This window comes from Cottoperca gobio, chromosome 24, assembly GCF_900634415.1.
Source record: "Cottoperca gobio chromosome 24, fCotGob3.1, whole genome shotgun sequence".
NCBI lineage: Eukaryota > Metazoa > Chordata > Actinopteri > Perciformes > Bovichtidae > Cottoperca > Cottoperca gobio.
The window spans coordinates 16,705,702-16,717,916 of NC_041378.1; the positions used below are offsets into that span (position 1 = coordinate 16,705,702).

The window sequence follows — 12,215 nt, forward strand, 5'->3', positions numbered from 1 at the left end:
GTGCGTCGTGGCAACCTGGTATGGCAACACGCACAGAAATAGCATCAGCGAGCTACATGAGGCCTTGTCCTGAAAAGACTGTTTTCATTGTAGAGCCTTGACATTTTTAAAGGCTCTGTGTGTGTGTGTGTGTGTGTGTGTGTGTGTGTTCCTGTTGCTTTGCTTTTCAGACCTCAGGACCAAGTATGAAAGACCCACAATCTATAGACCCACTAATGTTCTAACTTCCCTTTTTCTTCATCCATCCATTTTAATGCTGTCTAAGGCCAGCCGTCAGAAGTAGATGTGTATTTTGTTGTGCTGCAATTTACTATCTGAACTCTGACCCGCTCGTGAATGTTATGAGGCCAAAGCAATTGTGGTGGGATAACATAAACAACAGTGTAAGTTCAATGTTCTGCAATTCCTAATTCAAAATTAGATATTTTTGGCTGCAACTAACCATTACTTTAATTATCGATTAATCTCTCATTTATTTTCTTGAAAAAGTCATTAATAAAAGAAATTCTATAAAATGTAATACGTAATGTATGTAATGTGAAATATACCCATTAAACCTTCAGAGAGACCAAGATGACTTCTCCAAATTGCTTGTGTTGTCCAACCAGCAGACCAAAACCCAAATATATTTAGTTTATTATCCTTTATGACAAAGAAAAGCAATAAAAATCCTCATAATTAAGAAGCTGGAACCAGCAAAAATGACCGAAACGATTGATCATTATTTTTGCTGATTCATTTTCAGGTTCACTAGATTCATATAATATTATACATGCTCTACACATGAAACACTGGCAGGGGTAAGGTGGAAGTGTAACTAGCAGGAGTCCATAAATATTGTTGACAGCACTAAAGATGGTCAAACATATATTAATTGTATAGACCTAAAGCATGCCTGTTTTGATCCTCAAAGAATGGATAGACTGTAGTATTAAGATCTGGAACATAACAATAGATAAAGCTTTGTAAACGTTTTGTGTTTTCATCATAAACTTTATTTTTAATTTGAAGTTGAAGATACACAATCTTTGCCACGCATTGCAGATAGGGCATCATTTGCCGCATTACTAATGCACAGAGATATAAAAACAATAGCAGATTTAATTGGCTCATAACGCACTGTCCCTAATATTGACCAATTACAAAAGTGAGTGGGCGGGGCTTGAACATCGATTTTGTTTCTTCGTTTTTCTGGTGGCAGAGGGAGGGGTATGCGCCGAGAGTGTTGTTGTCTGTCGCTGCTGGGGACAGACGGAGCTGCCAAGGTCGGTGAAAGTACTGCTGAGACCAACATAACATCCTAAAAAGTACTACCCAAGAGACATACAGGTGAGTTTTTGTGTTTAACCAACTTTTAATCGTGTTTAGTGGGAGCAAAATTGCATTTACTGTACCTGGTGTTGTGCCAAATTGTGTATCCCCGTCAAATCAGTGACTGTCAAACGACTTCACATGGGAAGAGATGCCGGGGAGGAAGCGCTAACTTGCTAGCTAACATTAGCCGCTTTTGGGCGCTGAAAGTAGTTATGTGCTGGCGTTAAACCTTGTGCAAGTGTGACAAGACTCTTATTCATCCCCGCTTGTTCTCCATTTAGCCTCTCTGGCTATTGTATTGAGGAAATACCTTTTGCAGGGTTTGCTTGACAGCAGTGCCGGCAAACAGTCGGACTGGCTAGCCAGCAAACTTAGCTTGCAAGTAGCAGCCGAATACGAGCCACATTTCATGTCAGTTTACCGATTGGTTTCGTTATTGCTTTATTTGGTTCCTCAATCGCTTGAATGAGTGTGTGAGTGAGTGAATTGAAATGCTTTGGGACCCTGGATTGCTTCAAGTTATAACAATTTAACAACTCTTTCCGTCCGCAATAACTGCGTTCAAACTGCTGTGAAGAGTCCCCCACGACCTGACATCAACGTGCTGCTGAACAGACACTGGCAGGTGGTTGCAACAAAATATGAGTTGTTGTAATTTGTGTGACTTTTTCTACCGGTCTATCCGGTAGAAAAGCCGTATTATCCTAGTTAAATAGTTTTTGTTCTCAGACTATGGTTGTAAATCCCCAACATCAGCAGCTGTTTCTTTCTCTTCTCTTGATGTGAGCTGACAATGAATGACTCGATGTTGCCCCTTGGGATGTTACTGCAGTACATACTTCATTACATCCAACAGCACTACATCATTGTCCATGGTTCATTCGGTCCAGTATTATGAATCATTGCAGTGATGAGGTGTAGGTGGTGGTACTCAGTAAAATGCAGTATGTGGTGGAGGGGTTATATTACATGGTTGGAATTGATTGTTTGAGAAATAAGTCATGACTAAGGATTTTCCAAGAAGGGTTGCTGAAACACAACAACATGGAATTGTGCAGACCAGTTAACAAGCCAATAGTAGTCTTAAAGTGTCAGGTCTCAAAATTAATTACAATATTTATCACCAGCTTTACATTGAAAACCAGTTTGAGAACCAAATTGTGGTGCTTCTGAGAGGAATGTGCTTCATCGTGGTTCTCAATGCACTGAAATGGCGCTCTTTTGTTGGAGAGAACATACAGCAACAGCTGCACTCCTCAACAACAGTGTGTGTGTGTGTGTGTGTGTGTGTGTGTGTGTGTGTGTGTGTGTGTGTGTGTGTGTGTGTGTGTGTTTTGTGTCAGTCGGTATGCCAGCCTGTAATTGCAGCATTTCTGGAATGCTGGTTGAATTCTGTGACTTTAACAATTGCAGTTGTGGATAAAGCTGATCTCTCATGGAAGAAGTTGCATGTTCTTTGCATGTCCTCGTCTAACTGTGAGCCATAGTATTTACTTTAACACCATTCAGACACGTTAGGGCATGCAGGACTTCATATACATCCAAAAGGAAGATGCCATGCCATTGATATAAGCAGCATGATATGATGTGGCACTTACAACCACGTGTAAACCAGGTCTTGTTCTGTTTGACTCTATAGGGGTATCAGACTTTTGACGGACCTCACTCTTGATGATAGACTGTAGCTTTGGCCTTATGTTTAATTGGCAAGACTCCTATTTAGCACGATCACCCCCAGAATATGTATATGGATGTTTAAAACTAAAGAATATTGCCATGTTGACAAGTTGGTACATTGCGTTGGAACAGTGAACCAGTGATGGGGCCGATGTGCCAGCAGACTGGTTTTGGCACTGATTACTATACTCGCCTGATAATCTTACCGTTTGTCACAAATGTGCAGCTAATGTAAACTGAATAATCCATTAATGTTGGGTTTTATGTGGCGTTTGTGAACCATGTTTCAGATGTCGTACTGAAGCGATGTGGTGCAGCAAATGAGAATACTGAAAAGAACACAAGACATGTCAGACTTTACAAATGTGTGTGTGTGTGTGTGTGTGTGTGTGTGTGTGTGTGTGTGTGTGTGTGTGTGTGTGTGTGTGAGCAACCTAAACTCTGATCGACCAGTGCTCTGTCAGAGCTGTAGCCGTTGGACTGCAGTTTAAAGTCTTGTAGTTTTCACGGCTCTCACGGCTCAGTGACTGAAAAACAGGATATAGCATCTCACACCCTCCTCAACAAATGGCACTTTTTCACATTGTGGTTTTTAACCTGCTGTTGTATTACAGGTTGCCTGAGGCAAGCACGGGGAAAGCCTTTGTGTTGCATCGCAGTGTTTCTTTTGTACTTATTTATTACTGCTAAACTGCAACAACATTTGAACAAAAAACAACAAAGAAGGACTACATAAATACTAACCTTAGACAAGTATGTTGAAGATGTTTAGCATTATTATTTTTTATCATGAGGCAGCCAGGTATAATGTTTTACCACTATAATCCAGACAGGGCAACACTATGTATTAATCTCAAACCTAAAGCATAACTACACAGCAACACACATAAATATGTCTTTTCATGATCAAAGAAGTGCAGTATCCACCTTTAAAATGGTTAGCAAGCTACCCTCTGATGTGTGAAATATGATGACTAGAGCCATTACAGTCATATTACAAAGAGACATCCAGCTACTGAAATGTGTTTCAGCCGGCCGGATAAAGGTAATGTGATATTTGCAGTTAAGCTGTTCTCAAACTCCTAATGCTTGCAGCAGCAGGTTTTTGTTTGTTGCAGTCCAACTATGAATCACAAGTTGCTCTGTGACACTCACTGAGAAATCCCAAAGGATTTCCTTTCAGCATTGCATGCTGTGCCAAGTGTAATATCTGTTTTTTTGGTTTTTGCTGAACAAGCAGTGTGAATCCTATCACTATTTCACTTTTGATGCCAACTGAGCATAGCCTGCAGCACCGCAAGCCTGTCCCTGGCGCATTCAATCACACGTTTGTTTGTGTCAAATTTTGGACAAAGTTATAGTTCCTCCTGCTGTGTTCATTCAACTGAAGAATGAGAATGTCACTGTTGCATCTAGAGACAACAAATAGAAAGTAACAACCGTTTTTTTACACTTTACTTTACACTTATTTAAATCATTATTTCATTCAGACGGAACCAAATGTCTGAGATGTCCTTCAGCCTCTCAGCTCATGGCTCTTAGTGTCGGCTCTCCTCCTGTTGTCAACGACTAATCATCCAGTTTACTGTGGACCACCAGCCACTGCTGACTCAGCCAATGTGGCCATCTGGGCTGGAAGTGTGTGTGTGTGGGGGTGTGGATGGGGGTGGGGATGGAGGGGGGGGGGGGCTAGGTGGACCATTTTAAGAAGTTTTGACATCCATTTAGCTGCTTCAGTTACAGGGTGCTGACATTGTGCATGCTGACTCACTACCCCACTGTCGTGGCTTACAGCCAGCATTAATATTGTAAGTAATATCTGTGCTTCCTACAATGACGAGTCAATATGTCTGCTGTAAAAAAAGGCCTATGTCTCATGGCTATCATTTTAGCTGTAATTATGCACCCCTGTACACAAGGAGCCTTTTCAGTCCCACAATTTGGCAAAGCAGGATTATGAATCTCAGTTGTTAGAACAGTTTATCTCCTAAAAGCTTAAAGTGTTTTAACACTTAAGCCACAAGCGTTCAATGTTCACCACAGGAAAAATGTCCTCCAGTCAGAATTCTCCAATATTTGTATTCATTGTTGGCCGTCCTCCTGTTTTTATTACTTTCAGAACATTAGTTATTTGTGTGTGTAGTCAACTGTGGCTGTGTCGCAGTAAAATACCAATTACGGTCTGCTCCAAGTTCCTGTTTTATTTCAAACTACCCGTGTGCCTGTCTCTTTTTCTGTCCGTGAGAATAAGTGTGTGTCAAACTGCGCTACTTTATGACCCTGCACACTTCCCGCTCACGTTTCACTTTTTATACCCACTTCCTGTCAGTGGGACAACAGCTCTCTGTAAGTCTGTTTGCTGTGCAGCCTCAGTACGCTCTCGCTCGCTACTATTGTGAAGAGGCTGTGCTTGTACTTGTCACTTCTGTTAAGTTTATTACCCCTCAAGTGCTTCAGTATTACTGTTGGTGTGTTTTTCTTTGGTTTTTCGTAATGTTGTTTGTAACAACATAGACTCTCCACAGAAATCGTTTAAGCTTGTTTTATGATAGGAAACTGAGTTCTGTTGGTTAACTAAGAGGGTTTAAAATCCTCCAATTTTCAAAACGTATAGCCCACATGTGTTCATGCACGGCAATGTTGGTTTTTCATTTTATTTCACAGTTGATTCTTACTTGCTTTGAATATTGTTTGTGTAAAGGTTTTGTCTCTCTTTTTCATCATTTTATTTTGGCCTTATTTAGCCTTGTAGGATCTCATGCTGCGTCATGTCAGATAAGTAACCTGTTGTTTTTGAAACCTGAGTGGTGGTGCGACTGGGTCATTTAAAATGCACACCATCTGTCCTATCGATTTTGTGTAAACTACTTTCAACAACCGGCTTCTTTCCTTTGGCAGTTTATTTATGCACAAATGCCCAAAGCATCATGCTTTCTAGGCCACTGGAAAGTTGGAAAGCTTTTGGAAATGTGTTACAGTACAAATCTTGTATGAAAGATAAAAGGTTACTCAGATTAAATTAGTATCATTCTCTGTCACATGTTGTGCTACTGGTTGATCATATTTATGCAGAACAGGCATTACAATTCAGCAATTTTGACCACAGATCTGTTTATACAGTTGAATGCCGTTTAACATTGGCACACTTCTGCTCTGTTGATCTATGAAGTGAAATTACCTGCACACCGCTTCTCTTTTTCTGGCACGATGCTACTGCCAGATCTGTGAGTTTAAAAGTCAGTTGGAATGTAAAAATGTTTGTGACATAAACATGCAACAATATGCATCACAGAGTGCACAAGCTGAATGTATTAAACGTCATATTCAACCTTGACAGAGACTAGAGAGCTGACTGTGTGCTGCCACGCCACCTGTTTTTCTGCATCGCCACAGCTGGCTGAAGGATCTTGGCCTCTGCTTCTTGACTGGCTTTTTGCAATTCAGCAGCATTTTCACTGATCTCAGCAGGTGCAGGAATCCAGAGATTTACAGCTGTTTATGGTTCATGACAAGCTAACAGTCTGTGAGAGCAGAAATATTAGGATGTTTAAGAGGACAGCCGTGACGCTTTAGTGAGAAGGGTGTATCAGCACAGAGAACCAGTGGAGTGAACAAAACTGTGTGTGTGTATAATTAAGGGTTTAAAGGGTGTTGCAAAAAAAAAAAAAATAATAATTATGTTGCAGTCCTACAATATACACTATATGGACAAAAGTATTGGGCCACCTACAGGAGCCTTTGACATCCCATTCCAAATTCATAGCCATTATGACATCCCATTCCCAACCCCAGAAAAACAAGCCCATAGCCTTATCCCTCCTCCACCAAACTTTACAGTCAGGCAGGTAACGTTCTCCTGGCATTCGCCAAACCCAGACTCGTCCATCAGACTGCCAGATAGAGAAGCGTGATTCGTCACTCCACACAACACGTTTCCACTGCTCCAGAGTCTGTGCTTTACACCACTCCATCTGACGCTTGGCATTGTGATTGGTGATTTAAGGCTTGCATGCAGCTGCTCGGCAATGGGACTGAATGAAACACCTGAATTCAATGATGATTAAGAGGAGTTTTTTTTCTAAGATATTCAGAAAAGATCACTTTTAATCATCTAGAGCAGGGGTGTCAAACTCATTTCAGTTCAGGGGCCACATGCAGAACAATTTGATCTCAAGTGGGCCGGACCAGTGAAATCATAGCATAATAACCTATAAATAATGACGACTCCAAATGTTCCCCTTCGTTTTAGTGCAAAAAAATACACGTACATTCTGAACATTTTCAAATTTAATGAACTATCTTTTTACAAAACATTATGAAACTGAAATATCTTAAGAAAAAAAAGGTGCAATTTCAACAATATTGTGCCTGAGTTTATCATTTACACATGTGCATTATAACTTACAGATCACAGTGTATCTACAAAGGCACAAACATTTAGTCACAGGTATCTGGAACAGTATTTTACTTTATGATCAAAGTCATCCCACATGTTTGACACCCCTGATCTAAAGGAATAGTTTAACATTTTGGTAACTGCACTTCTTCGGATCTTAGTACGGCTGCACGATATCCGGAGAATATGAGATAAGCAATAATGGTGTTGAATATCACAATACCGATATTTCTTGCAATAAATAAATGGATATTAAACATTCTTTTATTGAAGAAATTGAAAATGAACTAAACACAAAGGGAACCAATAGTAAAAGATAATTAGGCTACATTTAAAGTGCAGTTTTCCACTTGTACTCTCCTTCAGCTTACTGAAAACATCCCTGAGTGCATTACCGCGGTCTCTTTTGATTTGTTCATCACACAAGTCACACACAAACAATGTATTCTACAACCCTAGTGTGATAAACTGAGGTTAAATGTATGTTTTTATGTGAAGTTATGTGCCAGATGTGTCTCTTGGCCGGTGACATTATCCAGTCACAATACCGATAACTGACAATATATTGCGCGATAAATAGCTTTAGATAAATGAATTTATCAAATTACTTGTGGTCTGAAAACATCAAAGCACACTTTTAAGTACCTGCAACAAAAAAAAAAAAAATTTGTTGATTCATTTTCCTTTTTAAGATAATATCTATGTCAGTAACACATCAGTTTGAGTATATTAGTTAGGATTAACTCGCTACCAGGGTCAAGGCAGCTTCTGTTAGCCTAGCTTGGGTGCCTCCACACAGCAGAGAAGGAGCATACAGTGGTGGAGATTGCTTGATGCTCTCACATACAAACTCTGCAACACTTGTTTTACACAAGACTCAGTCACACACAGACATGGTTCCCTTTGTATCTGCAGTGCTGTTGACATGCAGGGCTTGGCAGAACAGAAGTGGCATTGAGCAGAGACGTAGGAGGAATTTATACGCCTGGAGTCCTACTCTACGCAGCAATGGCTGCTAGTAGCCAGGCAGCCACTCTGCCTCCTCCTCCTCTCCAAATACCAAACGCCCTCCTTAACTTTCCTACTTGCGTTTTGCCTTGATTTCTTTTCCTCCTTGTATTGTTCTCTCCATGCACTCTTTTGTGCCTCGGTAGTCTGTTTCTCTCTTTCCCACTTTCTCAGCATTGACAGAAGCCTCTCTGAGTTGTTTACTACGTCCACTGACCCCCCCCCCCCCCCCCCCCCCCCCCCTCTCTGTTGTCATTATCAGCATCCCTCTCCCTCTCTCTCCACCAGAGGCCAGATGTGAAGGAGGGATAGTGGTGAGTTTGTAATGAGCAAGTGTAAAATTAGGCAGCAGGCCCAGCCAACTGAACCAGAGTGCACACAGAGCCGGCAGCTGAGTGTGTGAGAGTGTGAGAGAGAGAGTGATATGCAATATGCAATGTATGGTTTGAAAGAATTTCGGAGAGCGAACACGGGTACTTAAAAATGAGCTGTGCTTGATGTACGAGTCCTAGCTGCTAAAGAGTTCTTCAGTGTGTTTGGAGCGTTGAGAGCACGGTTATTAGACCAAAACAGTTGAATCCTGTGCTGGTATGTGAAGTAGACTGTATGAGGCAGGATAAAGAGTGCCAATGATACAGCAGAGAGAAGCAAGGCTGCCATTGTGGTGGTGCTGGGCAGGTTTCCCCTACTCCACCCAGCCCACCCTCTCCCCTCCAGCAGCACTCCGCGCCCCCACCCCCCCAGCCTGTGTCCATATTAGGGCAAAACTCAGCCAACCTCTCCTGGAGCTGAGCTCAACCCCCCAAAACGCCCTGCTGTCACATTTGCTCCAGCGAAGTGAGCCTGAGGGAGACGCAGTTCCCCTAACCCAATTTGAAGGCCTGTTTTCCTGGCCAGTCAAAACAGCACAAGGATTTTAAAAATGGTTGCACAAGGCCAATCTGTTTGTTTTTTGGCTGTTGTGTTTTGTTTTTTGGTAATGGGCTTAACTTGAGCAGAGCATGACCATATGCTACTTGGTGATCACTTTTCTCCAAAGTGCCACATATTTTCTTATGTGCATACATCCTTAGTTTGAGTTGCCCCAAGATAATAGAACTCATCATCCTGGCTGCGTTGGTGCCAACTAGCTCGACCTTTTCTGCAATCATTAAGGTTATCTATTTTTATTACTGTTATGCTACTGACTACTTAACTCTACTTTAGTTTTTAATGGTTTGATATAATGGTCTATTGGTTCTTCTTTCATGATTGCTTCAGGAACACTTTCTAGAGTAGAACAGTAACAACACTCAGCAGGCACTGAGGTAGTGAGAAGATTACCAGACCAAAGGTCAACACCACATAAGTACATCTTCACTCATTTGGAGGCTAGGGCTCATTTGTGGAAACATTCGCTGCCAACTTTATAAGTGTATTTTAGATTGTAAATGATTACCGTTAAGACAAAATAACTTAGAACAACAGAAGCAGGCTGTAATGTGCTGCTATTGCACTGTAAAGACACTTTGGATAACACTGGTAGTGAGAGACACACTAGTTAAACAATTGGTTCGTGCTTGCCAGTCATTTTCCTAGAGATTCCCAAACAGAAGTTATTTTGGTTCATTGGTGTTGATTTTGGTTTCCTTTGGTTTATACAAAGTCCTTCTCAGTGGAAATGGGTTGACTTAGGAAAAATAAGTAAAATGGGTTGGTACACAGACAGACATTATAGACCGAGAACAGTTTCACTTGTTTAACTGTAAACTACTAATCACACGTGAACACACAAATTGATTAATTATTGCTGTAATAGTAAAATCCAGGTTTAAAGGTACAATGTGTAATCCCGAGCCACCTGCTCCAAATGAATAGGGGTTAGTATTTCACCTCTACTACTGGGTCCATACAATCTCTAACAACGGGAGTATGTTAACCTGTTTGTATTTTAGTTGTAGTAATTTGTCATTTTCATTGTATTCTACACCTACCGCTCCAGCAGCTCGGATACAGCCAGCGAATATCAGAGCGAATAGTAACAGCAGGCTGATGGCGCGCTGGGTCTAACCCGTGTAACGGCAGCAACAGAAAGTTTGCGGTGGGAACAAGGCGATGCTGCGCTATACTATCTCACTAGTCATCCTAGACATTACGGGCCGCAACTAGTCAGTTAGCTAACTTCAGTAGATATCTCTGCAACACAAAACGTAGACGTCTTTGACATAATGGCGACACTGTTAACTCTTCACATTCTGTTGATCATGTTTGTTCATTGTTTTAAGTTTTTAAATTCTGGCAGATCTTACACATTGAACCTTTAAAAAATATATTATTTTGTGAGCTGGTTACTGTATCTACTAATTTCATAATTACTATGATTTTTCACCAGATACTGAGCGACATTGTCATTACAAGAACTCCATGTCGGATTCCTTGCCAAAATGGCTGGTAGATAAACTCCCAGGCACAGCCAAAATGTAGAAACATTGGCTGGTGGTCATTTTCCTCCGTCTGGGATTAACTGTGTTTGAGCAGCACCACAAGCCTTTTAAACATTTTTTTTATTGGCAGTTCTTTGTTCCTCAACACGAACAACACAGTGCGCTCTGACTCAGCCTAATTCTGGATCAAAACTGAGAAGACTGTCTTTTCTATTTCATGTTCCAGGCCCGATGTTTTATAAGCATTGCTGTTTAAAATATGTACACCAAGATACAGGAGAAGAAATGAGTTTGCCTTATTACATTTAACCTTCACAAGGCTTGTATGACAGTGTTGTCGGCTGACGATTCATTAATCACCTGAGTGAGAGGAAGCAAACTGGAACCAGATTCCTTATACTGCAGATCAGGTTCATCCGGCTTGGAGTTGTCTGTGTTGAGCATTTCCTGTTACATGCAATAATGTGTTCCTGCGTATTCCTGTATGTGAATACAATTATTTAATATTTCTTACCCTAAATAGTAAATTAATAATATTGACTATGTTGTTAGATTGTGTGGACAAAACGCCTTAACTTTCCTCACTTTATACGACCATCTTGACTCAACCGCAGCAGATATTCTAGAAATATTTAGTGAAGAGGAACTGTACTGTGTACAAGCATTGCAATAATGAAGTTCTAACGATCGTAGTTGCACACAGGAATTTGTGCAGCTCTACCTGTGTGAGAATTAATGTTGGAATTAAACACAGTTCCCACACTTTTCAGCACCTGTTCAGCCTGCTTGGGGTTTTTTTCTTTATTTTTGGCACATTCCTGCTAAATTGAGTGTCAGTTGATGAATGAAAGGTTTTACTCGAAGTGTGTGAATTCTAACATTTTCCTGTTTTTCATTTGTTGTTAGTTTGTAGGTTACGTACATCAATGTCAGGGTAGTATTGAAGGCTAGAGTGCTGCAAACCGACATGTTTGATGTTATAAAATGAATGCTAAGTGAATGTAGGCACTTGCTACGATACAACACTGTCAAATTAATGAATCTTAATGGTTAGTGATGTCCCTGTTTTCCCCTATACCTCCACCCTAAAACAGAGCCCACTGGGCTGTTAGGAATCCATCATCCATTCATCAGTGGTTGCCATGCAGAATGGAAGAAAGATGATCCAGAGTTGTCACAAACGCACACGCGCACATATTTATTTACTCATGGGAGGGTTGCATACTTCCAGCCCATTGAACCTCCATTGAGTGTTAACCCTGGTTTGAACCCTTAGAGGGTGTCTGCAGGAGGCAGATCGTCCAGAGCCAGATGTGTCCCTCCCTTACGCTCTACTCGGTCACAAACTTGCACACCAATTCCCCTTGCGTGACCTGGAGCAAAGTTGGAAATATGCA

The 12,215-nt window shown here is 41.1% G+C and overlaps 1 pseudogene; it reads left to right on the plus strand.

The window, feature by feature from the left end:
• Positions 1-1,196: 1,196 nt before the first annotated feature.
• LOC115003932 (protein FAM49A-like) overlaps positions 1,197-12,215 on the plus strand; it is a 34,915-nt pseudogene continuing 23,896 nt past the window's right edge.